The 25,509-nt window shown below is 48.6% G+C and overlaps 1 protein-coding gene across 11 annotated transcripts in view; it reads left to right on the plus strand.

The window, feature by feature from the left end:
- Positions 1 to 25,509, plus strand: part of ATP2B2 (ATPase plasma membrane Ca2+ transporting 2) — a 377,186-nt gene that overhangs the window by 213,728 nt on the left and 137,949 nt on the right. The window lies entirely within an intron of this gene.

A 25,509-nucleotide genomic window follows, 5' to 3' on the forward strand; every position in this document is an offset into this window, starting at 1 on the left:
TTTGAATCCCCTCCCCATTAGGCACCAGCTGGGCCCAGAGCCTGATGCCTGCAGGTGAATCCAAATGGCCCCAGCTGTGAGGAAAGAAGGGTGAAGAGGGCAGAGAGTCCACCCAGCAGACCATGGGAGGCCTAGAATTGAGGGAGCTTCCTATTATAGCTATGGTCATTCCTCACTCATTCAGTCCTAGGTCCAGGGCAGGTCATAGTCCCTTTAGAGGAACATCATTGTCCAGCTTGGGTCCCAGAGCTTCTAATGTTCTGGCTTTCATTTGGTGCCTAAAGGTAGGGTGGGTGTCTCCCCTGCCCACCAGAGAGACTGGCTAGAGTCATATGTAAGGTAAGAATTACCCAGAGTCTAGGCTTTTAGGAAACAGTGGGCCCACATTGAGGTCCCTTGCCTCCTGACCCACTAGACTGGACTATGTCCTGGGCCACTTCTAGGATGGGTCTAGTTTTGGATGTCCAAGCAGTTGAGCCATGAGCATTTTTGTAAGGTTCCTCTGATCAGGCAGGTATGGCCAGATCCAGGTGTAGCTAAGTTAAGCTTCCCAGGACATGTACCTGGGGGCAATTTCCAAAGACCGCATGGTTCAGAGTGTGCTCCATGTACCATCCTAGAGATGTGTCTATGCCCAGATCTGGCAGCAGATGAAGAGAAAACGAAGGCACAAAGAACCTAAGAGAGTTGAGCTGTCTTTGGGAGCATGGCTGGGCTCAAGGTCATCTATGAAACACCCCTTTGGGTCTCAGCAATTTCATACACTGACATCATCTCTTCTAATATGACAGTCCTGTGGGGAGTGTTTATTTTCTCACTTTCCAGATGAAGAAACTGAGGCTGAGAAAGGGTCTGCATGGTGTTTGTCACATAATGAGTTCCAGGAAAATTTGAAACTGACAAAAAAAAGTGAGTGTCACCTCCTGCCCGCTGGAGATCATGCACTGAGCATCATGGCTCCCCGCTTTGGGAAGGACATTCATAACAAAGGAAATTACTCTTTTCATTCCCTGTGTCTGTCCTCCCTCCCTCTCTTCCTTCCTTCCTTTCTGCATTCCTTCCTTCCCAAACTACTTACAGATGACCTACTGTTTGCTACACACTATGCCAGGCCCTTGGAATACAATAGTAATTTAAAAACATAGGCCCCGCCCTCAGTGTATAGTATTGAACATTAACCCAACAGTCCCACAAATACATATAAAATATTTACAATATAGTAAACTAATCAGGGAAGGCCTCCCTGAGGAGGCAGGGTTAAGGCTAGAGTAGGAGGATGAGTAGGAATTTTCTAGGTAAGGATGAGGAGGGAACAACATGAGCTTTCCAGGCAGAAGGAACAGAACAGACAAAAGCCTGGTGGGGAGAATGGGTAGCGTGGTTGCAGCAGAGTGTCGGAGAAATGGGGTGTTGGAGCCCAGGCAGGCCACCCAGGGCTTTGAAGATCACATTAGAGAGTTTCGTCTTTATCCTTGGAGCTGTGTAGGTGACAGGAGGTTGTGATGTGATCAGAACTGCTTTTCCAAGTGTCAGCAGGGAGACTAGTTAAGAGGCTAATGTAGTCATCCAGGCAAGAGATGAGAAAAACTTGAACAGGGGTAGAGGCTGAGGAGATGCAGGGAAATGAGTGGTTTCAAGGAAATGTAGGAAGGAGCAAAGTCAGTAGGACTTGGATGATGGAAAGGAAAGTGACAGGGGTGACCCTTGTTTTCTGGCATACTGACAGTGAATTCCAGAGGAGAGGGAGGTGGGGGCAAGAAAGCTTAAGGGTTGGATTTCAGAAATGTTGAGTTTGAACCTCTACCTCACACCACACACAAATCAAATTGAGAAGGAACAAGCTTCAAGACATTGGATTTGGCACTGATTTCTGAGATATGACAACAGAGCATGGGCAATAAAGGAAAAAATAGATAAATTGGACTTAATCAAACTTAAAAACTTCTGTGCATCCACCAAGTGAAAAGACAACCCATGGAATGGGAGAAAATACTTGAAAATCATATATTTGATAAGGGGTTAATGTTCAGAATATATAGAGAACTCCTACAACTCAACAAACAAAAGACAACCCAATTCAAAAATGGGCAAAGGATCAAATAAACATTTCTCCAAAGAAGATATACAAATGACCGATAAACACATGAAAAAATGCTCAACCTCGCTAATTATTAGGGAAATGCAAACTAAAACCACAGTAAGACTCCACTTCATGTCCATTGGGATGTCTATTGTAAAACACAAAACAAAACAGAAAATAACAAGTGTTGGTGAGGATGTGGGACAGTGGGAAATTGGTGGAAATGTCAAATGGGGCAGTTGCTGTGGGAAATTGTATGGTGATTCTTCAAAAAATGAAACATAGGATTACTGTATGACCCAGCATTTCCACTTGTGGCTATTTACCCCAAAGATCTGAAGGCAGGAACTCAGGCAGATAGTTTTACACCCCTATTCATAGCAGCATTGTTCCCAATAGCGAGGATGGGGAAGCAACCCAAGTGTCCATCAACAGATAAGGAAAGTGTGGTCTATACATGCAAGGGAATATTATTCAGCCTTAAAAAGGGAAGAAGTTCTGGCACATGCTGCAACATGGTTGAGTCTTGAAGACATTGTACTAATTGTCACAAAATGATAAATATTATATGATTCCATTTATATGAACTCCCTAGAGTAGTCAAAATCATAGAGACAGAAAATAAAGTGGTGGTTGCTAGGGGTTGTGGAGAGGAAGGAATGGGAAGAGGGAAAAGTTCTGGAGATGGATATTGGTGATGATTGCACAACAATGTGAATGTGCTGAATGCCACTGGATTATACTCTTAAAAGTAGTTAAAGTGGTAAATGTTGTTAGGGAGATTTAACCACAATAAAAAGTAGATGAAAGATTAAGATGACTCGGAGATCTGAACATAAAAGCTATAACTATAAAGCTTGTAGAAGAAAACAGAAGAATATATTACCACCTAGGAGTAAGAAATAATTTTTCAGACAAGACACACACACAAAAAAAAACACAAACTAAAAGAAAAAACTGATGAGCTGGACTTGAGATTTGTTGAGTGTGAGGTGTGAGAACTTCCAGGTAGAAAGGCCAGGTAGGATGCTAATGTCTGTTGCTCATGGTGAAGCCTAGAGTAGAGGGACCCCATGTTGAGACTCGTGAAATTAATGTTTCAAGCTACAACCTGCCTTTTGGGCCCACAGTGAGGTCACCTAACTTATGGCACATTAAACTAGACTAAGTGACTTTGGCCACTTCTGGAATGAGTCTAGTAGTGGTTGTCCAAGCAGATGAGCCCCTGAGCATTTTCCCAAGGTATCTGCCCTGAGCAGCATCTTACTGGGGGTGGCTTAAACCATCTGTCTACTCTCTGTCCAGTTCTGTTGCCTTCATTCCTGTCCCCAGGGCAATGAGGGGGTCAGATGAAATCTAATTTCCTCTAAACTAGAAGCTGATCAATTATGGTTACAGGAACTTGCTGTCTGAAAAAATTAGCTTTGCATTTTCCTTGGGAAAGAACAGCATTAGAGTTCTTTCTCCTCCATTATGTTGGAATGGAGAGGAGTTGGTTATTGTAGGATCCGAGTCGTGGGATGATAGAAAAGCTGTGGAGCAAGAGGTGATTTTCAAGTGGTCTTGCCTTGCTGAGGGTCTCCAAGCATGGGGGTCTCAGCCTCAAACTTTGCTCTCTCTAATGATCCTAGGCACCTGGGTTCCCTGGCTTCACTATCTTGGTACTATTTCTACCCAGCATTCATCAGAAGGCAGGGAATTGAGTTGGTCCCACTACATAGTGAGTTTGGGCCTTTGTGGGACAAAAGGAACAGGGACTCCTTTCAGAAACTGATGAAAGCCACAGGCTTCCTCCTCAGAAAAATGTAACTTTATACAAACCTTTACAAAGCACCTTCACATGGACCTCAGCTAAAGACAGCCTGCTATGGGGCTCCCTAAAATGGCTCCAAGGTCACTCACAGCTTTTCTGCTTAGTCTTCTGGTTATCTTCTGAGGAAGGTATGATTATGTCAGTTTTGCAGATGAAAAACCTGAAGCTCAGAGGAGTAACCCAAGCTACCAGTCTGGTCCCAAAAGGAGTAACAGGCCCTGTGAGCAAGGAATTCCCAAACTCACTCTCCTCTTGTGCAGTTGGGAGCTTCTCCCAGTGGGAATATAAAGTAGTCAGTGGGAAGCACTGACCCCTGGAGGGCAGAGCTTTAGTCTGAATCACCTTTGAGTCCCCAGTATCCAACCCAAGGTCCCAGAATCAACCAACTGAATGATGAGATGGGAGGGGCCTCTGACTTTGGAGGCAGAAATGCTCTTACACATCAGCTCTGTCCTTCCTAGCTCATGACCTGGGCCTCTCTGAGTCTCAGTTGCCCAGTCCAAAAAAATGGGAACTTCAGTACTCCTCTATGAAGCTTGTTAGAAAGATGAAAGGAGACAGCTGTGTGACAGGCACTGTGCTCAGTGTTTCACAAGCATTATTACAGATTACCTCCCCCAAAGCCTAAGTAGAGGTGTATAAATAGCCCCATCTCACAGATGAAGAAACTAAGGCCCAGAGCAAGGCAGTGGCCTGGCCAAAGCCATGTAGCGAGCAGCAGAGCTGGAAGTATAGCCCAGGTCTACCTAACCCACCTGTGCTCTTGACCAAATGTGTGGAGCCTGACACCAAGTAGGTGCTCAATAAAGGAACAAGTTGCCCCCTGCCCCACCTCTCTCCAGAAAGCTTTCTTCAGGAGCCTATAGCTGCTAACATTAAACATAAGACAGATTAAAAGCGACCCAGGGAGGGTGCAGGAGCTTTGCCTGACCCATCTAGGCCAAGTCCTCTTTTATTTCCTGCATAGTAAAGTCATTTGTCATGAGCTTAGAGCAATAGTAAGTGAAATAAACTTTATGGTTTCTTTTTTCCCTGCTTTTCCATTTCCCCACCCCCTCCTGCTGCAGTAGCAGGTGGGAGGCCCAGCAAATGACCAGTTTGACTACCCTTCATTCTCGCACCCACTCGCCTCCTCCCTGTGTTAACCTTCCTTCCTCCAAATGTCTGAAGAGCAGCAGCCCAGACTGGAAATGATGGGTCTGCGTGCTCAGCCCTCCCCAGCTCTGATGGTACATCTCAGACTCATGGTCATGAGGGCTCACCACGAGCCTTGGACATGCTGGGCCTAAGGTGCAGAGGTGGACCAGCCACCTCCCCATGGAGCTCCAAGAAAGACAGTAATAGTGTATGTCCAGAAGGCCATAGAAACATGGAGGAGGGGTTGTAAAGTCTGCCATGGAGATTAGAGAAGGCTTTAGTAGAACAAAAGTTTGCCTTGGGGGGTCGGGGGCAGGCACTTCAGGCAGGGGGAGCTGCTTGGGCAAAAATCTGGAGGTGTGGAACCTCACAAGGTGTCTATTATGATAGGAAGAAAGGATACAAGGAAAGGGTCAAAGGACATGAGATTAGAAAAGTAGGCAGGGCCTGTGTGCCAGGCTAAGGATTTTGAACCTTGTTCTGAGGACAGTAGGGAGCCACTGAAGGCTGTTGAGCAGGGAGCCACCTAATCAGGTTCACCAGTGTGGCTAGATGACTGCTGTAGGCTCATCTCTGAGCTTCTCTCACTACACTCCCTCCTCTGATGATCTCACCCTGTCCCATGGCTTTAAATACATCTCTAAGTTGCTGATTCTCATATTTATATCTTCAGCCAGAGCCTCCCTTCTACACTCCCAACTTGTCATCCAACTGGCCACTTGGCATCTCTCCTTGGACATCTCACAGCATCTCGAAGTTAACAAGTCCAAAACAGGATTCTTGATCATGCCCACACCCCCAAAACCCACTCCTTCCCATCCCAGTAAATGGCACTGCCATTTACCCTCTTGCTGAAGGCAGAGCCTTTATCAGCCATGCTCCTCCTCCTCTTCCAGCTCAGCCTCTTGGTTCCACGCCCTAACTTCCACCTGCCCATGCTTCTTCTACACCACTGCCACCCCTGCATTCCACGCCCTGTCCCCATTTTCCTGGATGATGCAGTAGTCACCTCTTTCTCCCTACCCTCCTTCTCACCCCATGATAGTTCATTCTCCAATGAATGATGGATCTTTAAAAAAAAAACAACAAAGCTTTGTGCTAATCTGCCACCTAAAATTCTTTAGAGGTACTCTCTGTACCTGGAATAAAATCCACCTGCTTCAAAGCCTTGCACAATCTGGCCACTGCTCTTGTCTGAGCTCACTTTTGCTCACTCTCCCTCACTCACAGGCCCCAGCCATGATGGCCCTCTTTGGGTTATTAAAAGCCTGCCCCACCCCTCCCCACCTCAGGGTCTTTGCCTGTGCTGTTCTCTTTATCTGGAACACACTGGCCTCAGCTTTTTGCACATCTATGCAGCAAAATAGGTCCCCTGGCAGCTGGATGTAATGCCTTATTCTCTTCAAAGCACTTTTCACCATCTGTCTTCCCCAGGAAGAAGCACAATGTGCCTGGCACACAGTAGGTGCTCATTAAATAACTGTTGCATTAATAAATGAGGAGATAGCAGAAGGGGCTTAGAAGCAAGAGATCAGGGGAGAGAGAATGAGACCTGAAAGGACAATAGAAGAGCAAATAGAGGAAAGTAACTAGTACCATATGGGATGTCTGGATTTGATCCTAGAGGCACTGGGGAGCCACAGAAGGTTCTTGAGCTTAGTCATGGAAGTGCAAGTGATCAGTAGAGCAAGAGAGGCTGTATGCCTGGTGGTCATGTGATATCAGACTGCCTTAGGTCAGATTTTGGTTCAGCAACTTCCCAACTGTGAGACCTTAGGCAAACCACTTAGCCTCTCTGAGCCTTGGTTTCCTCCCTTGTAAAATAGGGCCTGCTAACGAAACCTACACATAGGGCTACTGAGAGGTTCAGTAAGATGGTGCATGTTAAGTTCTTGGCATGTCCTAAGTGCTTAATAAACATTGGCTGTTGCTGCTACTGTAGGGTTGTTAGTGCTGCTTGTTAAGGCCATGTGTGTCAGACATCACACTTGGCACTGGGGAACCAGCCCTGCCTGTTGTTAAGCTCAGTCTGATGGGGGAGATGGGCAGTAAAGCCCTGCTTGTGGTTGCTCCGGATGAGCCTCCTAATGAAGCTACAAGGTATGCCTTGTGTGAGCAGAGAGTTAAGTCTGGGAGAGTCAGGGAAGCCCCTCCAGGAGGAATGACATTGGATTTCTGGGTGACAATTTCCTTGAGAGAATATTTTGAGTCAGCAGCCAGTGGCCCATGAGCAGGGAGAAGGGGGATGTGTTCTGGCTGCTCAGCTCCCAAAATAACCCAGTTCCAAGGGCGGACAGCCAGGTAAGCCCCAGGAGCCACCACCATGCCTTTCCTGGATGGGTTCCAGAGACCTTGGAGCAGTCCTTGCCCTTGTCTGTGCCCCCAGGTGGCAAGAAGGCCTGGAAGGGGGATGCCCAGGCCAGAGCTCCCACCCAGGCCAAGGTGTCTGGGCAGTCAGTGCAGGCGCCACAACATAGCCCCTCTCTCCTCCCACATAGAGGCCACTGAGGTACCCCCATGGGACCTGAGTCATGTTTGCTTTTCAGCCTCTGGGCCAGCAGCTTGACCACCAGGGCCAAAGAGGACGTGCTCTGGAGCTCTGGCCCTGCCCTCGCCCTCTGCTTCTGTGTCTCGACTCCCATTCTCCGTGTACCCATCTCTGTCTGCTCCAGTTCCTCTGGCTCTTTGTCTTTCTCTCCACCTCCCCCTCCTTTTCCCTTCTTCCTCTCCCTCTCTCCATCTCTCTCCTCCTCCATCTTTCGATTTACCTCCCTCCTCCTCTCCTCTCTTTTCCTTTCCTTCCTTTCTGTCTCACTTTCTCTTTTAAAGTCTGCCTCCATTTATCTCTCCCTCTTCCCACCTTTCCCTCCCACCCTTTGCCTCTCAAGTTCCTCTCTGCCTTACAGCTTCTCTTTCTCCCCTTTCTGTCCCCTCCACCTCTACCCTGTCCTCTCCCTTCAATGGGAGGCATCCTAGAACATAAGCACACACATGCACACACATTCTCTGATCCCTCTTAAGACCCAGACCTAGGCCTTAGCCCTGCTGCCGCCCCCCGCCCCCCAGCTAAGCCTGGCCCAGGACACAAGGATGAAGGCAGGGTGGGCAGAGAGGTGGATGTTGAAGCTAATGGAGATAGCAGGGAGAAGGGGGCGTTCTGTCCTCCCCCTGGTCTTCCCTCACCCCTGTGCTCAGAGCTGGGGGCCAGGAGGAGGTTCCTGAGCTGTATCCTCTCCTCTGTGCAGCTGCTGGGCTTCCCAGCATCATACTGCAGGTCAGGTTATTGGGCCCATTCAGCAGAATTATAAATAGCAGCTTGTGCTCAGCCTGGCCCACAGAACAACCTCCATTGCCGCACGGTCCCCAGGGTCCCTGTCCTCTACCCCTCCATCCATCCTTCTGAGGCAAGGCCTGCCTTCCCCTGTGCCGCCAGTGGGTCCTCAGGTCAGTATTCGATGTGCTATCACCATAGCAACCTGCTTGTCCAGCCCAGGCTCAGGTTGCTGGGAGGTGTGGGTGTGGGCAACTGAGGGAGCAGTCCACTGGCCTGGAATCACAGGTCATGGCTCTGTGCTGGGGCTTTCCTGTCTTGTGGGCTGAGGAGTGGGGTCCTGTCCCACAGAAATCTCAGCCTGCTGGGGCATGGTGGGGCAGAAATGTCTGATACTGGGAGGCCTGGCATAGGGGCACCTCCCCAGGCCTCTCCCACTGAACTGGGACCGTCAGTCAGCCCAGACCTTGAAACCAGAGAGTTGTGGGTTTAAATCGTATATCAGCACCTGCTACTTAGGTCATGTTGGGACCACCACTTAACCCTTGGAGCTCAGCATCCTCAGTGTCCAGATAGGAAGAGTAATTAATACTCCTGCTCCCTCCTCTGGGGGTTGCTGAAGAGATCAAAGATGCCAGCTGTGTGGCAGGTCCCTCAGTCCTCATTCTGTTCCTCTTGGTCCCTGTGGGCAGGGCAGGGCAGGGCAGGGCAGGGGCCGTGTGAAGCTTGCAGACTTCAGAGTCACACTGACATGAGCTCCAATCTGGCTGCTGCCGTTCACCAGTTGAATTATCTCAATTTCTCTAAGCCTCAGTTTCCCCATCTATGAAATAGGTGTGAAAATGTCTACACCTCACCATTTTCAGGATCAATTGGGCCTCAGTGGGAGAAGCCATTGGTATAGTGCCCTGTACATGGCAGTACACTTGCCATCACTTTCTGAACTATTCTTTCTATTCCAACCTTCTTGGCAAAGGTTACCCTGCCTGCATCACTGACTCAGTGGTCACTTCAGACAACACCTTCTCTCTCACACATTTCTGTCTTCCCATCTGCAACACTATCACAGGACCACTCAGGTCCTGCCCAGGTCTGAGATTTGTGTATCTCAAGCAGCCCCACTAGGCTGGGCCGTATCTAATATTATACACTGACGTCCTCACCAGGCCCTGTCCTCAGCTCCCGAAACCTGAGCTACACAGTTGCCTGGCAACCGAGGCGTGAACTCAGAAGGCTTGGGTGTCAGGATGTCCAGCTGCAGCCCCCTTTCTGCAGGCCAGAGTCCCAGCAGCAGGGGATCAGGCCAGGGACTCTTGCCCAGACCAGCCCTGGAGGAGCCTCCTGTTCCTCTCATACCTGCCCAGGTCCAGACTGTCTGAGAGCCCACTTTCTCAGGTAAAATATCTCAGGGCCTCAGATATTTGTATAGGTACGGCACGTGGTCAGACTCAGAGAGAAACTGGAGCCACCCCTCACTGCTAACTGATACAGCGACTGTTACCATCACCATCCTCCTGGAAGCTTGCAGCCCAAGTTTGTTTAAAAGTGTGGAGAATTCTCTGATCCTCTCTTAGCACTGCCCTCAGGAGGCCTGATGCCACCTCCTGGAGCTCCCAGGGCACTTTTCATGGCCACACTTAACAAATCCAAAAGAAAGAAAGAAGGAAATCATATCACCCTTACATTTACCTGGTCTCCCTGCACGACCTCTCCCATGTTGCCATTCACTCACCCAGCAAATACTCTACTGGCCGTCCATCCCTGTTCTGTTGTGTTCTGCCTGTGACCTTGGGCAAGTTATTTAACTTCTCTTTGCCTTAGTTTCCTTTTTTGCAAAACAGAGATAATAAGAATACATGCCTCATAAAGTGGTGATGTGGGTCAAATGAGATGACATGCATAAAGTGCTTGGCACATAGAAAATGCTCCATAAATATTAGCTTATCATGATTATTTTTATTAAATTGTTATGCTGTTCAGCCACCATGCCAGATGGAACAAAGCACAACTTTTTGAGAACAGGGTGGGTCCAGTTCCACTCCATCCACATTACATCCCATGGCTCCTGACTCCCAGAGCAAAGGTTTGCCAAATGAGTGCAGGTGAGAAATGAACTGTTTCCACTGCAATCCATTGCTGCTTAGGGACTGATCACTAAGAATTGGCTTTAAACATCTTTTATGATTCCAGGTGTAGGCTGTAACATCCACAAAGTCACCAAAGTGGGTTTGAAGTCCCACTGTAGATTTTCTATCTTTGCCTGTGTTTGAGGTGGGGGAGGAATAAGTAGGTCCGTGGGTGCTTGAGGTGACAGCTTGTGGAGGGAAGGGATCTGGCATTTACAGGAACCTGACAGTGAGCACCTCCTTGCATTTTGCACCCTAGGTGTCTACTTGCCTCATCCTAATCCCAGCACTGTATCTGAGTGACCCGTGCCAAGCAAGTCACTTGTTCCCTTTGAGCCTCAGTCCGCTCATCTTTAAAATGAGCACCCTGCTCCCTCTGCCCCACAATCACAGGTGAGACAAAGGAGGTCGCACTGGGAAGAACTTCCAGTAACAGTCCTCATTAATAATAAGATAGCGATGCCATCCATGGAAGAGCACTGGGCTTGTGGCCATGCCTCCCCAGAGCCTACCATTCGTCAGCAAAGCCACATTGGGTGGCTGCCAGCCCTCTGGCTGGGGGGCTGTTTCTAACAGCAGGTGATGCGGTCAGGCTGACGGCTTCAGGGTTTCATCCTTGACTTCTTCCCAACACAGGAAGGGGCTGCCATCTGCTTCCTGCCCCTCACACCCAGTCTGCCAGGTCAGCCAAAGCCCCCACTTCACACCTGTCAGCAGTGCAAGATAAAGAACTCCACTGGGGGTTCCCTAGTGCATGCTAAAGCTAGAAATATCCTGGGGGCCTCCTCCTGGACCCAGGCCGCTTGGACACCAGGCACTATTCCTCCACCTCAGGGAGCAGCAGGGTGGCCCCGGGTTTATCTTTCACGCCTGAGTGCCACATTTCATTCTGCTGGTGTCCCCACCATGGGGCAGCTTCATTTCTGCTGACTCTGGGTCTGGAAGTCTGTTGACTGCCAAGGTCAAGAGCACAGCCTTGGGACTCAGACCCAAATGCAGACCCTAATATGACCTTGGTCAGCCACCTGACTGTCTGAATCTCAGTTTCCTCACCTGTAAAATGAAGAATAGTGTCTAACTTTGGGGCCTATCATGGATATGAGCTGGATCATGCCTTGAAACAGCTGAATACAAGGACTGGCACTTGACAGTAATAAAACTTAGCTGCTCTTATAATTATTTGTGTTACTGTTGTTGCTATTCTGATACCATTATTACTGTGGCCACCTTCCTGCCAGAAATGTTACCTCCATTCTTTTCGATCATTTCTGCAGGCCAGTGCTGAGTACAGAGAAAGTGCTCATTGCATGTTCTCTTTCTTGGTATCTAAACTCAAGTGTTTGTTGAAGAAGTGGATGACCCAGTGGAAGAGTTCATGACCCAGGCAACCTTGTTCTCTCTCACTTTCTGAGGTCAAACTGTGTTCCTACAGCCACTCGGCAAGCTTCTGTTAGGCACCAACTGTGTCTGTCTGTTGTACTGGGGACCTGGAAATGGATGGGCACAGTCCCCTGCCCTCTAGGACATGAACAGCAGGGGCGTCAAACTCATTTTCACCAGGGCCCACACCAGCCTCATGATTGCCTCCAAAGGGCTGAAACAATTTTAGGACTGTATAAATGTAACTACTCCTTAACTGTTAAGGAGTTGAAATTACATGCAGCCCTTTGAAGGCAACCTCGAGAATGATGTGGGCCCCAGTGAAAATGAGTTTGACACCCTGCTCTAGGATATGAACAGCTAAGACCCATGGAGGGATCAGTTCACTCTTCCTGGAGAGTGGGCTCAGCATAGAGTTCACTTAGGAGGGGTCTTCTGAGCTTGGCCCTGCAAGGTGAATAGGAGTCTGTCAGGCAGAGAGGCAGAAGGGAAGGAACAGCTTGTGCTAAGGAATGGCAGGTGGTGCACAAGGCAGCTCTGAGTTGATTTTTATTATTAAAACAAGAATTTTCCCCACCATAGATGTCTCAGTGTCCAGAGAATAACTGGCTGATTTGAGGCACACACATGCCCATCAGAGGGAGGAGTGCCAGGAACAAGGAAGGCGTCCTTTCCTCTCCTGACCCAGCATCCAAGACTTACCACAAGTCAGCATGTGAAGGTCTCTTGGAAGCCATCTAGTCCAACCTCTTTATTTTACAGATGGAGAAACTGAGGCCCAAAGAGAGAAAGCAGTGGAGCAGGGACAACTAATGGTGGCCCTCCTAGCTGGGCTTGCTCCGGGCCTATCTGCCCATGGTTGGGAGTGACCAGCTCTGGAGCTGCATGCTCTGTGCAGGATCTTGAGCCCCCTGGTCACTCCCTGCAGATGTCACTTTCTGTGGGACCTGCCATAGCCTCTGAATTTCTCTAGCCCTAGTTTCTACTTACAAAATAGAAAAAGTCAGTAGGTTTTTTGTAGACTTTGAACTGAAAAGCATTTTATGAACACTCATAAAACATCATTTTTGTCATCACTGTCATTTGGCTCAGGGTGATCCCTAATGGCAGAGTTCCCTGAGAGCTAACATCATCTAATGGAGTGGTGTCTGGGTTCAGAGGTCCAGGGCCACCCTGTGGACAGACCCAGCGATGGTGGTGAGATGTCTGTGGGAAGCAGGCTATACATACCCACATGTAATCAATCACACACATGCTCTGTCCTACCCTGACATGTATGACACACACCTGTACATGCACAGCTGATTGCACAACCTTGCGCACCCTGGCACATACACATACATTTATGCACTCATAGACATGAACTTGTTGTAGAAGAGAGGGAGTAGGGATATTCTGCTTGAGTCATAAATTGCCCATTAACTATGAAACAATAAAAATAGAAGAAAATTTAAGCTCAACCTAAAGAACTTTGTAACCACAAGCACTGGCACAAATTGTCATGGAAGGAGGGAGTGAACCCCTGTCAAGGGAGGCATGTAAGCACAAGTAGGACTTTGCACAGCTGCAATGAAGGGACTTAGGCATCGCAGAGATTTTCACCTCTAAGGTCCCTTCCGATGTCTGGATTCAAGTGAGCTTAGGGAAGCAGGGCCTCTTCTGACTTTTCTGTCATGATTTGCAAATACTGGTAGTCTTGCATGGTCACATTATTCTCCCAACCACCCTGTAAGGTAGGAATGGTTATTGTCCCCATTTTTGAGGTCTCGGGACTGAGGCCAGAGAGCTGCCTTGATTTTCCCAAGGTCACTCAATGATAGCAAAGTGAGGGTTCTAGCCCAGATCTCTCAGGCTCTGGGCCTCCAACAAAGGGGTTCTGACCCTACTAAGTTGTGAGTCAAATGAAAAGTGGTTTAAGAATTCAGAAAGGAGCCCTGGCTGGTGTGGCTCAGTGAATTGAGTGCAGGCCTGTTAACCAGGGGATCGCTGGTTCGATTCCCTGTCAAGGTGCATGCCTGGGTTATGGGGTGGGGGGTCCCCAGTTGGGGTCATATGGTCCCCCAGATGGGGTCATATGGGAAGCAACCACACATTGATGTTTCTCTCCCTCTCTTTCTCCCTCATTTCCCCTCTCTCTAGAAATACATTTTTAAAAATCTTTTTAAAGAATCCAGAGAGGAGAAGTTTTGGGAGTGGGAGGAAATTCCCAAGAGAAGGTGGCACTGGAGATGAGAGATCTGGGGACCCAGATGTGAAATAGAACCTAACAGGCAAAGAGAGGGCAGTCCAGGTGGAGGTGGGGTTACTGGAGCAGCTACAGTGATGGGAACAGTGGGGAGTCAGGATGTACACACCTGCTGTGGCCTTGCTTGCTTTCATTTTGGGGCTCGGAGTCTCAACAGCAGGCCATGGTTCTGCACAGCTTCAGCAAGGCTGGGGTCCCCTGGTTCTGAATCCCTCGGGAGGCTGCATTCGCATCTGTCCCTGGGCAGATGGCTGGTGAGCACAGCTAGCAGCCCTCACCCCCACCCGCACCCCCTTCTGTCGCCAGGACTCGGCTGCACTGGGGAGTGTGGTATGGTGTTATTTTTAGAAGTGGCACCATCTGCTCAAGGTGCTGGGTGGATTCTGTTGGTCTCCGCAGTGGCCAGGACAGCCATGCCAAGTCAGATGAAGACTGCAGAGCTGGCCTGCAGGGCGGTCACTAATCAGCATGCAGACCTGCTGAATGCAGGAGCCAAAGAGATTCCACAGGCCCTCAGGGTGTATGATTCTGGAATCTGAGTCTGGGGCTGCCAGTGGGTTGAGTCTGGGGCCAGGGCAGCCAATGCAGAGGACAAGCTCAGTATGAGAGGTACCCTATGTTCCCAGAACCCTGCCTGGTCCCTGGACTTGAGCCTGAGTCTACCTCCTGGCAGATTCTAAGTGTCCTGCCCTGACCTTATCCTTGACCTCCAGCTTTGTGTGGAAAATGGGGAAAGGCAGGAGGAGAAAAGAACAATGGCCAGCCTTCAGGGATCCTTCTTGGGACCTAACACTGGGTGTGGCAGAAGACACAGTCTTGATCAACGTGGTCCAGAGGAGCTGGCACATCTCCTCATTGGACTCCAAATGCTTCAGTGTGTCCCACTGCCTGAGCTACCACCACATTGGGCTTCTGAGTCATCATAGAGAGGACTTGGGCTGATGATTCCAAACAGGGGCCCTGATGGAAAACTGCCTGGGTTCAAATCCAAAAGTTATGTGATCCTGGGCAATCTCCTTAACCTAGCAGAGACTCCATTTGCTCATCTGTGGAATGGGATGCTGGTAGCAGCTACTTCATAGGGTCCAGGCACAGACTTACCAATTTGCTGCTTATAAGGCTGTGACACGTACCTGAGTGCATTCAGCATCAGCTCCTCCTGCCACCAGACTGACCAGGTCCACTTTTCAAATGCAAACTGCACCCTGAGATTTCTTGTCCTTCCATAGTATTATTGCTTTCTCAGTCATGGAACCAGTACTGGTGGAGGCCTGTGCCGTGCTGAGGGCTAGGGAGGCCTTGCTCTCAGGAAGTTCATGACCTAGTGGGGGAGACAAGCTGGCAAGACTCACCCCAAGACTGATGGTGGAGGGTGTGAGATCGAGAAATAAATCACACGTGATGGGCTGGCAGTGGGAAGAGGGTTGAAATTTATAGCAGGAGAATTAGAGAAGTTGGCATGCTGAGCCTTAGAGAGAAAAGTTTTGATTAATGGGAAAGCAGGTGTAGATAATCCTCGTTAGAGGGAACAGTGTGTGCAAAGGGTGGGAGGCAGGAGCATGCATTTGTTGTTCTGGAAATGCAGAGTTTAGTTAGACCAGAGCCCAGGGAGGCTGGCTCCAAGCCAATTGGGCAGGATCCTAGATGGCTTGGGGAAACCATCAGTGGTTTTTAATCCAGTGAGTGGCATGCTCCATCTGAGAACAACATAATGTGTTGGTTTTAGAGTCAGACAGGTCCCAGTTCTGCTCCCAGTTCTGCCACTTGCTAGCTCTGTGACCCTGAGCATGATGTTATTTTACCTCTTTGAGCCATGGTTTCCCCATATCATAATAACGCTGACCTTGTGGGCTTATTGTGGTATAAGGTGTGTTCAGAGCCTAACACGGCTCCTGACACATGGAAGTCACTCAGTAAGTGGCAGTCAGCATCACTGTGGGACCAGTGAAAGATGATTGAGGGACCAGTCAGGAGGCTGTGGATGAGCAGCCTGTATTCTCAGCCCACAATGAATGACTTTCCCCCACACCTTACCTTCCTGCTTCTCCATTCTGGACCCCAAAGGACTCACTAACTATTCAAAAGTAATCTCCCAACTTAGATTCATCCCCTGGCACACCTGTGGGTGAATATTCCTACCCCAACAAATAGAGGAAAAAATTAATAAACTGAGTCAGACTGAGATACCACTTAACTATGGTTCCAGCAGGAACCAGAAGGAAAGGACCATGCATAGTACAAAAAAAAAAAAAATTGGACCACTAATGGTGGGATTTCTGGCATCAATAACAGATGGCACATAGGCCAAGGTGAGTCCTCTGTGCATGCACTTAAGTGACCCTGAGTGGCCTTTTGCAGTGTCATTTTGTTGGCTCACAACTGCTCACTAGGATACCCTATTGCCTGAGAACCCAGCTTTGAGTATCAGCACCAAATATCTGGGGACAGTTCCCCGTGCCTATTCACAGAGCTCATGGAAAAGGCTCTGTGCCCTCCCCAGTCAACCCCCACTCTATTGGTCAGTACTGCTATCCTAGAAGGCTCCTAGGGGCACTTATAACCCTCTGCTCTGTGTCAGCACTATAGTATGTGGATAGCTCCATGCTATGCCATTCTTAAAGCCCACCCCATACCCCCAGTCAGCACCGTGGCCTTAGGAACAGCTCCCAGTGGATATAATTCCCCAGTACCTGCTCCTTTGTCCTCCTCAGAGGGCTGTCAGTCAGCACCAGGACCACATGGACAGTGCTCACACCCAGCCTTGGCTGGTCAGCCTGCAGGGAGTGGGGGCCTGCAGTTATCAGGTTCCCTGACCTCAGCCACACAATCCCTCCCCAGCACCCACCTCTATCTATCCATCAATACTTTATCCCCAGAGACAGCTCCCTGGCCCCAGCCCTCCATGGTCAGAGGTGAATCCAACTCACCAACCAGCAAGTAACTTGCACAGCAGAACCCTGTGCTTCACTACAGAAACCAGAGGAAGGGGAAGGATCCTGGTCTGTTGGAGAGAATATGTGAGTGAGCCTGAGGGGCCCTTATGAGTATCTGTGTGTGTGTTTGAGATCTGACTCTACTACCCCCAACCAAGGACCTTAACGCCAGTCACTGCACTCCGTTTTCCCTCAGCAAAACAGGGTGCGAACAGTTACTGTATCATTAGGTCGTTGTGAAGGATTAAGTGAGACAACAAATGTAAAGTTCATAGAACAGTGCTTGGCATGTAGTAGGTGTAGTCTAAGCATTGCTGTTGTCATCATTGTTTGTCCTTCCTTCAGTCCCCCGCTTGTAACCATACAACCTTCCTTCTCTCGAAGGAAGAAGATGAAGGTAGGATGGGATAGTTTCATTGTAGCCATTTAGAATCTTAGATGAGGCTATGGGCAGCCAGGGCAGCAAAGGGGGCCTCAAGATGGTCAGTGCAGCTATAGGGAGAGTAGGGCAGGAGAGAGCTCAGGCCAGAGAGATATCCAAGGCTTTTTGCTGAAACCAGAGAACAAGGTCCAGAGCAGCTGGTCCATCCCAGGCAGAACCACAGTTCACAGGCTTCTTATATATGTCCCCTTTCTGCAGCCCAAAGTTTTCTGCCTCAGCTAGGCTTTCTTGCCTCCATTTGCTGGTGACTTTACTGTTTTAGCTTTATCAGAAAACTCTCAAAGATTTTTTAAGGAAATATTTCTTAAGAAGGCGCATATCAAGGGTGCAAATCTTGGAAAGCAGACACTGCCCTGCCAAGGCCCAAGGACGGCAGTGCAAATCAAAGGCAGCAGGTAAATTCTGATCAGCTCATGACTACTGGGCTCTAGGGCATTTCTCCTTCCTACAGCCTCCAGCCAAGTAGGACTTGGCCTGCTTTGGTGATGGAGTCTCTGGCTGGGGATGACACAGCAGCAAGGAAGTATGTATACCCTGAGAAGCAAGTCTCAGATGATGGGAAAATCTTTGAGGATATTGCTGCAATGGCCCTTCAAGACCAAGTATCTGTCCAAATCCATCTCCTGCTTTACAGAAAATGAAACTGAGGCACAGGAGAGAAGGCTGTGGTTCAAGGCCATACTGCAAGTTGGTGAATGGCAGTAGGGAACAGAGGAAAGATAGAGGCTTTGGACTAGAGCAAGTGTATTTAAGCTATACCAAGTCCTATTTGTATGGCCTTGGCCATCTGTAACCTCTCGGAGTCCCAGCTTCCTCATCTGTAAGGTAGGGACAGTGAAACTGCCCAGCCCATGGAGCCATGCACTAAGTAAGTTCTATTAATAGTAGTGGTCAAGCCAAGATCGAGACCCAGCAGATCTGGTTCCCAGGCAAGTGCTGTTTGGATTACATCCTCCCAAAATTTGAGGCAAACGTTGTGTAGGAGTCACTGAACTCAGCTTGCAGATCCCAACCTTGGAGTTATCACAGGGGGCTCTTTATGGCAGAGGGTCTGAGACCTTAAACAGTAGGGTCTGAGCACCTCTCTCACTGTTCTCAGAATCCCAGTAACTTGGGGCCTGAAATGTAGGTTTACCAAATGGGTAGAAGGATGGAGAGGTAGACAGATGGATGGATGGATGAACAGCTAATGAATGGGTGGGTGAACAGATGGATGCATGCATGGATAGACAAAAGGATGGATGGATTGGTGGGTAGATAAGTGGGAGTATGAATAGGTATGTGAGATACCTGAAGGACTAGAAATAGGGTTTTTCTGCCATCTAACATTGGCAGCTCCTCTGGAGAACAGGAAACAGTGGAGGGAGTTGAGTCTGGTCGGCAGCTAAGGGTTGGACCTACCCTTCCTAAGATGGGCATGAGGCTAAGAAGATACAAAAGAAGCCCTAGGTCCCTAATAGCCCACCCTCTGGCCCTGCTCCTGCCATCTGTGCCTTCAGGGCTGATGCATGGCTGTTTCTGTGAGACTTTTTAATTTTTTTTTAGATTTTCCTTTTCTGGTTAGCAGGATAGGAGTTTTCTAAAAATAGCACTAAATTCACTTGTGAGGTATTCATTTTCAGTTCCCTTTCTCCTTCCCAGTTCTCTCTCCTAATCTGTGAGAATTCAAAGCTGAGATTTTCATTGTCAGCTTTGGTGCGTGTGTGCGCGCACACACACACACACACACACACACATGGTAGGATATGTGTACTCAGAGGCAGGTGTGGGCACAGACATCTCTGGCTCACTCACACCCACAGACACACACTCATGCTGAGATAGTCCAATAGAACTGCATGGCAAACCTTGTCCTCTAGGGTCATCCACACTAAGGACACATCTGCTGACACACCACAGTCACTTACAGGCCCAGCTCAACGCTAATATTTTCACACTCCTAACCCAGGTGTGCCCCAGACTGTGGGCTGGCCATGATGAACATCTAACATAACACATTCACACTGACCTTGCATATCCACACTCACACTAACATGCACATCCTCACTCACACTCACAGTCACTACAGATCCATCAGGCTCTTTCCTCACACATACACACTCACACACAGACAGGACCTTCCCTCTCCCAGAGAGGGCCATCTCAGGCAACAGCTGCAGCCGTCTGAGTGAGGCTGAGGAAGAAGCAGTTGTCCCTTTGTCTCCGGCTGCTGGCTGAGTTCACCCATTTTCCTGGGTCATAGCCATGGTGGAGGAATTCCCATTGCTGGGGGCAGAAGACTCTACAGAAAGGCCAGAATCTGCATCTAGGAGAGGAAAGAAAGTGTCTAACCCCAACAGAACTAATTAGTCAAGACCAGAGCAAAGGAGAGACTAGCCTTTGTATACTGTGCCAAGAAGCAGGGACCCTCCTCAACCTTTCAAGCTGTGCTAGGGGCTTCGTGGGTATAGCCCTGTCAATCGAAGTTCCACATAAGCACAGCAGTGTGGGGGGCATTCTGACTGAGCAGAGGATAGAGGCAGTGAATGAGCTATCATCCTAAGAACAGCCACAATTTAACAAGTTCTTCCTCTGTGCCAGGACCTGGCCTAAGCTCTATCTCAATTAGTTCTCACAAAACCCTATGAGGTAGGCTTTGAAGCTGGCTCTGTTTGGGAGGAGGAAGCCAAGGCACAGGAGGGGTTAAGGGCCTTTCTCAAGTCACAAAGCTAACCAATGGTAGCACCAGTCCTCATCATCTGAGGTTTCTAGTGGGGAGCCTGTGTCCCCTACATTTGTCATGGCTGCCAGAGATGACTCAAGAGAAGTGACTTTAGCTCTGGCTGGTGTGGCTCAGTTGGTTGGAGCATTATCCCTTAAACTGAAAGGTCGCCTGTTTGGTTCCTGGTCAGGGCACATGCCTAGGTTGTGGGTTCGGTCCCTGGAGGGGAGAGGGAACGGTATTTATGCCAGAAGGAACCAATTGATATTTCTCTCCCTCTCTCTTTCTCTCCCTTCCCCTCTCTCTAAAATCAATAAGCATGTCCTTGGGTAAGGATTTAAAAAAATAAAAAGGTGACTTTAAAAATACATATTAAGGTGGCATTTAAATTCAGCACATCTTAAAACAGAAGGACTCAGCATTCAAAAGTTATTTTTAGCACATAATTCATTCGCAATTGTCCCAGCTACCATCCTTCAGTAGGATTTGAAAGCTGTTGGTTTGAGGTTTTGTTTTCCTTTTTAATCCTTCCTTCAAAAGATAGATTCCTTCTTTGTTAAATTAACTGCAAAAAAAAAATTGCACCTTCTTCTGCAGGCGTCCTTGCTGGCAAAGACTTTTTATTAAGGTTCCCCTAACCTATTCTTGAGTCATTGAAATGTAACAATACAGAGTCATTTAAATGCTAATAAGATGAAATTGAAATGCATAAATCCAATATTGTTAGAATGTTCTCCTGGATTCTGCAGGTCCTGGCACTTTCAGAGTCTGAAGGGACCTCGGAGATCACTAGTCCAATCCCTTGACTTTCTACGTGAGGCCCAGGGAGGAAAGGGGCTTGGTCAAGGTCACTCTGCAGGATCTTGGAAAACAGGGAGTGGCTTTTTTCAATGGACTCTGGCCTACAGTTGGCTGTGTAACTCGTTGTATGTTGCTCACCCTCTCTGGGCCCAGAACTAGTTATGTGCCCCTCCCAGGCCTCTGTCTCATTCTACTCAGCTGCTATAACAGAAAACCATAGACTGGATTAAACAACAGAAATTTATTTCTTACAGTTCTGGGGGCTGGGAAGTTCAGATCACAGTTCCAGCAGATTTTCCCATAAGGGCCCTTTTCCTGGCTTGCAGATGGCTGTTTTCTTGCTGTGTCCTCACATGGCCAAGAAGGATTATCTCTCATATCACTTTTTATAAAAACACCAATCCCCTTCACGAGGGCTCCACCTTCATGACCTAATTACTTCCCAAAGGCCCCCACCTCCTAATACCATCACATTGGAGATTAGGGCTCCAACATATTAATTTGAGTGTAAACACATCTAGTCCATAGCAGCCTGTGCGCCCATTTTTTAGGAGGGGAGTGATTCCATTGTTGAGAACTAGCTGCAAATATACTTTATCGCAACCGTGAGGTATACACACTTGTTAATAACAGGGGGAGAGGGGGAGATACAGAAGCCAGAGTTGTAGAATATCTGCTTCTGGCCAGGAGCTACACCAAGACACACACACAGGGTCCCCATGGGTCCTCACAGCAGCCTGTTAGATGGGTCAACTCCAGTTTGCAGATGAGGCCCACCCGATGAGGTGAGATGACTTCTGTAAGGTCACATTACTCATTAAGTTTCTCAGCCATAAAGTGGTAGCTCAGGTATTTAAGTAAGGCCACAAGAACGTCAGAGTCTGGGGACCTTTGGCTGAGGGGACATCTGCCTGCTCCAACCTCACGCCCACACCTCATTGTGATGAAGGGAAACTGAGAAGTGGAGGGCAGGGTATGCATCTCAGAGAAAAAGGTGTGACTACTGGTTGTGATATCTTTCCTTACCCCCAGCAAACCTGTAAGACAGGCAGGGTCGGAATCACCAGCCCATTTTACGGATGAGGAAACTGAGATCCAAGGACTTCCCATGGATGGATGACCCAGGGCCTAATCCAGATAGTCATTCATTCATCAAGTATTTATTAAGTGCCTCTGGATGCCAGGGACCATAGTAGGTACAAAAATGACATAGCTACTGCCCACTCAGAGCTCTCAAGCTCCTGGGGAAGGGAAACAGCTAAGCAGGCCCAAGCAATAGAGTGTGAAGTGTGGCATGGTACAGGAAGCATCCAGGAGTCAGGAGAATTTACATAGCCCTGTGTGGTCGAGGAAGGCTTCCAAGTAAAGGACACTGTGCTGAGCAGAACATTGTCAAGGCAGCAAAGGCTGGGGGAGTGAAGAGTGTTCAATTCTGGAGAATTCAGGCAGCTGATAGATTCTACACTAACTAGCAGTTCTTCAGCTCTGTCCATATGCCAGAATATCATTTGAGTGGGGTCATACAGGTACTTCTGTGCCAGTAGACTTCAAGCTCTCTAATCGAGGAACAGTTAGATCAAATACCAAAGTGAGCTCTGCAACTTAGAAGGAAAAAACAAGATGCCTAGCACAGCACTAGTCTCATGCATGCACTGGTGAGATGCAGGAGAAATTGGTAACAGGGGCCGGGGACAAGCCACCTCAGAAGAGGTAACTACAGTGGGAAATCTCAAAGAAGAAAGTTTAAGATCAAACATCTACAGGGGCAAAGTTCTGGTTTTTAACTGATTTTGCTATCCCAGCATTTCATCCCTCCAGATGTGCTCACAGGTCCCTTTCTGCACCTTTTACTATGTCCCTCCTGACTTTTTACTAATACATAGTTGTATATTTCAGATTCTTCCACATCTGTCTTTTGGCTTAAAGCCTACTTAACCCACAGGAAGTTAAATTTCCCCACTCATCTTCCCTGGTAACCTGAGCAGATCAGATCTTCCTGCTCTGAGTGTCCACAGCACCTGGGACTCCCTGTCATGACAAACCCATCGTGTTATATATAAATCACTCATTTAATTGTGTCTCCTCTCCACTCTCAGCTCCTGGAAGGCAAGGACTATGTCTGGATAGTTTAGTGCATGGAACAGAGTAAATGTCCAAAATAGTTACTAGATGGGTGAATGGATGGATGGGTGAATGGATGGATGGGTGGGTGGGTGGATGGAAGGATGGATGGATGGATAGGTAGATGGGTGGATAGATGGTTGAAGATCATTGTTCATCTTAACACAGTAGTCATTAAAATTACCAGTAGGCCATTAGCATATGCCTACCATTGTCATCACAAATATAATTACTGCTAACGATTCTCATAGCTCGTGCTGTCGGATGTAATTGTCAGTGCCTGCACTCCACACCACAGGTAGTAGGGGGACAGATAGAAAAAGCAGTGCCTTCAGTTTAGAAAGTCCCTTGTGGTTTGCAAAGCACTTTTGTTCACATATGGCACATATGGCAGCATCCTAAGAACCCCATGAGGGAGATTAACCAGGGGAGGCAGCAAACAGCCCTGATTAAGAAAATGTCTCTGGATCCAGAGTGCCCAAGTTTATATCCCAACTCCACCACTCTCTAGCTGTGTGACCTTGGGCAGTTTATATCACCTCTCTTGGCCTCAGCATCTTCATATGTTCTATGAGGATAATAAGACTTTCTGTCTCATGAAGTGGTTGTGTGGATTGGTAATAATAACAATAAATACTGAATCCTTAGTAATTACTGAGCTCAGTGCTAAGTGTTTTATGTGAAATAACTAATTTAAGCCTCATAACTCCTATGAGGTAGATGCTATTATTCCCCCTTCCTTTTTTAAGATAATAAAACTCAAGTTGATTTACCTTCCATCCTGCTGGGAGGAGGAGGAGCCAGAATTTGACCAGAAACTGTGGCTTCTAGAGCCCCTACTGTTAACCTCTACAGCATCTGTACATCCAAGCATCCTTGGTCCCTGCCCCAGCTGTTGGTCCCAGTGTAAAGATAAGGCTTCCTACTGCACCCCTAGGTAAAAAGGCCCCCTGGAAGGCATGACAAGTTTCACTTGCAGCTCCAGCACCCCCAAGCCTTGTACAACCCCACACCCCAATGGAAACACCAGATTTGAACATGGTTTATAATTAGCTCCCAGTAAATTAGGAGTTAGCAAGAGGAGAATGACTGTTGTCTTACATATGAGGAAACTGAGCCTTGGCAAAGTGAAAAGGCTTGCCCAGAGTTCCACAGGATTTGAGAGAACTCAGATTTAAATCCAGATTGCTCTGGTTCCATCCTGTGTTCTTCACTTAACTCAGGCCACAGTCCACTGACCAAGCCTCAGCTTTCAGAGAGAAAAGAGAGAGTGCCCCCTAGGGAAAGGGGAAAGAGCACTGTGCTGGCAGTCAGAAAACTGGACACCTCTGGGCCCCTCTGCTTTTGATCTTTGGCTCTGGACAAGTCCCTTTCCCTCATTGAGCCTCAGGCTTCTCACAGAATGAAATGAAATTAACTCCAAAATGCCGCCAGCTCTAAAATTCTGTGCAAGAGGAAAGGATTGTAGAAGGAGAGAGAAGGGCCAGGGCACAAGGGACAAGAGGGAGAAGCTGGGGCTGGGGTAGGGGCTCAGTCCTGTCTTCCCCCTCCACCCCTCACTGTCCTAGGCCTATGATGGCCAGCTGTCTGAGGCTGCTGGGCGGAGCCGGTCTCTGTGCCAGGCCCAGCCGAGCTCAGCAGGGGCCCTTTGTCACCCAACGCTTGCCGGGGCCTTGGCCACTGGTGTTGGGTGTCCAGGCAGATTGGATTCTCTCCTGGCAGCCCTGCAGATGCCGCACTCTTGCAAGGGTGGCCGGGCAGGCAGAAAGAAGCCAGCATTCCCTCCTCCTCCTGGCCTCCCAGAGGAACGTGGAGGCCGCTGTCTATGGTGCTGGACTGTGGGGGCCCCCAGGTGAGGGCTGTCTGGACCCCAGCTCATGCTGGGAGCCAAGCTGTAGGCTCACGATGTGCTGGTGAATATGCATGAGCTGGCTCCTCTGGCCCCACAGAGGGCCTTAATTAATGTGGTTGGGGGCTGAGGGTGGAGGTGGGTGTCTTTCTCCCATCCCTGTGCCTGTAAGTCCCAAGTGGCAAGAATAGTGTATATCAGTGGCATGGACAGGTGTAGTATCTGTACTTGGGGGTTATACCCCAAATTGTGTGGGCATAGAATGTGTGTGGGGAAGTGAGAGAAACCAGGGTCTATGTGTGCACAGAGGGGCCATGAGTACAGATATTTTTGAGGGAGGAGGTGGGGATGTTAGATGTATGCCTAGAAGTGTGACTGCATGTGATGCTGTACATGGCAGGGAGTGGGTTGTTCCCAGTGTGTGGGGGAAGTGGGGCTTGTGCATTGCTCTGTGTGTAAGGCAGTGAAGTGGGCCCTAAAAGTAGGGGAGTTGGGTGTTGCAGGGCACCCTGACCTCTGTGTGTCCGAGGGTGTGAGTGCATCAGGATGTATGTTCTGAAGTCAGTGTATTACACAGCACAGTGGGCAATTAGGAGATCTGGATGTAATA

The sequence above is a fragment of the Phyllostomus hastatus genome, unplaced genomic scaffold, assembly GCF_019186645.2.
Source record: "Phyllostomus hastatus isolate PE091 unplaced genomic scaffold, TTU_PhHast_1.1 phas_contig_16, whole genome shotgun sequence".
Taxonomy (NCBI): domain Eukaryota; kingdom Metazoa; phylum Chordata; class Mammalia; order Chiroptera; family Phyllostomidae; genus Phyllostomus; species Phyllostomus hastatus.